At 37.6% G+C, this 2,500-nt stretch overlaps 11 pseudogenes; all 11 read right to left on the bottom strand.

The window, feature by feature from the left end:
• LOC148455091 (5S ribosomal RNA) overlaps nucleotides 1-42 on the bottom strand; it is a 119-nt pseudogene extending 77 nt beyond the window's left edge.
• Nucleotides 43-141: 99 nt separating this feature from the next.
• Nucleotides 142-260, bottom strand: LOC148455090 (5S ribosomal RNA; annotated as a pseudogene).
• Nucleotides 261-376: 116 nt separating this feature from the next.
• Nucleotides 377-495, bottom strand: LOC148455089 (5S ribosomal RNA; annotated as a pseudogene).
• A 116-nt stretch (nucleotides 496-611) lies between these two features.
• Nucleotides 612-730, bottom strand: LOC148455088 (5S ribosomal RNA; annotated as a pseudogene).
• A 116-nt stretch (nucleotides 731-846) lies between these two features.
• On the bottom strand, nucleotides 847-965 carry LOC148455087 (5S ribosomal RNA; annotated as a pseudogene).
• Nucleotides 966-1,080: 115 nt separating this feature from the next.
• On the bottom strand, nucleotides 1,081-1,199 carry LOC148455086 (5S ribosomal RNA; annotated as a pseudogene).
• A 334-nt stretch (nucleotides 1,200-1,533) lies between these two features.
• Nucleotides 1,534-1,652, bottom strand: LOC148455085 (5S ribosomal RNA; annotated as a pseudogene).
• A 116-nt stretch (nucleotides 1,653-1,768) lies between these two features.
• On the bottom strand, nucleotides 1,769-1,887 carry LOC148455084 (5S ribosomal RNA; annotated as a pseudogene).
• A 116-nt stretch (nucleotides 1,888-2,003) lies between these two features.
• On the bottom strand, nucleotides 2,004-2,122 carry LOC148455083 (5S ribosomal RNA; annotated as a pseudogene).
• A 116-nt stretch (nucleotides 2,123-2,238) lies between these two features.
• LOC148455082 (5S ribosomal RNA) lies at nucleotides 2,239-2,357 on the bottom strand (annotated as a pseudogene).
• A 116-nt stretch (nucleotides 2,358-2,473) lies between these two features.
• LOC148455081 (5S ribosomal RNA) overlaps nucleotides 2,474-2,500 on the bottom strand; it is a 119-nt pseudogene continuing 92 nt past the window's right edge.

The following is a 2,500-nucleotide window of genomic DNA, read 5'->3' as shown; positions in this document are numbered from 1 at the left end:
TCAGACGAGATTGGGCATGTCCAGTGTGGTTTGCCCACTGCTTTAGACCTCTATTACTTCTTAACTCAAGTAAATTCATTGATAAGTTGAAAAAATTAAATGTAAAATGTAATAGAAAAGAATGCTATGGCTGCATAAAATTACCTACAGCACCTGGCATTCCCACGTGGTCTCCCATCCAAGTACTAACCAGGCCCAACACTGCATAGCTTCCAAGATCAGACGAGATTGGGCATGTCCAGTGTGGTTTGGCTGTAAGTGCTCAAAAACATTAACTTTAGACCTCTATTACTTCTTAACTCAAGTAAATTCATTGATAAGTTGAAAAAATTAAATGTAAAATGTAATAGAAAAGAATGTTTTGGCTGTATAAAATTACCTACAGCACCTGGTATTCACAGGTGGTCTCCAATTCAAGTACTAACCAGGCCCAACACTGCATAGCTTCCAAGATCAGAAGAGATTGGGCATGTCCAGTGTGGTTTGGCTGCAGGCGATAAAAAATATTAACTTTAGACCTCTTTTACTTCTTAACTCAAGTAAATTCATTGATAAGTTGAAAAAATTAAATGTAAAATGTAATAGAAAAGAATGTTATGGCAGTATAAAATGATGTACAGCACCTGGTATTCCCATGTGTTCTCCCATCCAAGTACTTACCAGGCCCAACACTGCATAGCGTCCAAGATCAGACGAGATTGGGCATGTCCAGTGCGGTTTGGCTGTAGGCGCTCAAAAACATTAACTTTAGACCTCTTTTACTTCTTAACTCAAGTAAATTCATTGATAAGTTGAAAAAATTAAATGTAAAATGTAATAGAAAAGACTGTTAGGGCAGTATAAAATTACCTACAGCAGCTGGTATTCCTAGGTGGTCTCCCATCCAAGTACTAAACAGGCCCAACACTGCATAGCTTCCAAGATCAGAAGAGATTGGACATGTCCAGTGTGGTTTGACTGTAGGTGCTAAAAACCTTAACTTTAGACCTCTTTTACTTCTTAACTCATGTAAATTCATTGATAAGTTGAAAAAATTAAATGTAAAATTTAATAGAAAAGAATGTTATGGCAGTATAAAATTACCTACAGCACCTGGTATTCCCAGGTGGTCTCCCATTCAAGTACTAACCAGGCCCAACACTGCAAAGCTTCCAAGATCAGATGAGATTGGGCAAGTCCAGTGCGGTTTGGCTGTAGGCGCTCAAAAACATTAACTTTAGACCTCTTTTACTTCTTAACTCAAGTAAATTCATTGATAAGTTGAAAAAATTAAATGTAAAATGTAATAGAAAAGACTGTTAGGGCAGTATAAAATTACCTACAGCAGCTGGTATTCCTAGGTGGTCTCCCATCCAAGTACTAAACAGGCCCAACACTGCATAGCTTCCAAGATCAGACGAGATTGGGCATGTCCAGTGTGGTTTGCCCACTGCTTTAGACCTCTATTACTTCTTAACTCAAGTAAATTCATTGATAAGTTGAAAAAATTAAATGTAAAATGTAATAGAAAAGTCTGTTATGGCTGCATAAAACTACCTACAGCACCTGGTTTTCCCAGGTGGTCTCCCATCCAAGTACTAACCAGGACCAACACTGCATAGCTTCCAAGATCAGACGAGATTGGGCATGTCCAGTGTGGTTTGGCTGTAAGTGCTCAAAAGCATTAACTTTAGACCTCTATTACTTCTTAACTCAAGTAAATTCATTGATAAGTTGAAAAAATTAAATGTAAAATGTAATAGAAAAGAATGTTTTGGCTGTATAAAATTACCTACAGCACCTGGTTTTCCCAGGTGGTCTCCCATCCAAGTACAAAACAGGCCCAACACTGCATAGCTTCCAAGATCAGACGAGATTGGGCATGTCCAGCGTGGTTTGGCTGTAGGTGCTCAAAAGCATTAAATTTAGACCTCTATAACTTCTTAACTCAAGTAAATTCATTGATAAGTTGAAAAAATTCAATGTAAAATGTAATAGAAAAGAATGTTATGGCAGTATAAAATTACCTACAGCACCTGGTATTCCCAGGTGGTCTCCCATCCAAGTACTAACCAGGCCCAACACTGCAAATCTTCCAAGATCAGATGAGATTGGGCAAGTCCAGTGTGGTTTGGCTGTAGGCGCTCAAAAACATTAACTTTAGACCTCTTTTACTTCTTAACTCAAGATAATTCATTGATAAGTTGAAAAAATTAAATGTAAAATGTAATAGAAAAGAATGTTATGTCAGTATAAAATTAACTACAGCATCTGGGATTCCCAGGTGGTCTCCCATCCAAGTACTAACCAGGCCCAACACTGCATAGCTTCCAAGATAAGAAGAGATTGGGCATGTCCAGTGTGGTTTGGCTGCAGGCGATCAAAAATATTAACTTTAGACCTCTTTTACTTCTTAACTCAAGTAAATTCATTGGTAAGTTGAAAAAATGTAATGTAAAATGTAATAGAAAAGACTGTTATGGCAGTATAAAATTACCTACAGCACCTGGTATTCCCATGT

Source organism: Taudactylus pleione, unplaced genomic scaffold (assembly GCF_031769625.1).
Source record: "Taudactylus pleione unplaced genomic scaffold, aTauple2 ptg000967l, whole genome shotgun sequence".
NCBI classification, from domain to species: domain Eukaryota; kingdom Metazoa; phylum Chordata; class Amphibia; order Anura; family Myobatrachidae; genus Taudactylus; species Taudactylus pleione.
The sequence above is the reverse complement of the archived record's forward strand: the minus strand, read 5'-3'. Positions and strand labels throughout refer to the sequence as shown.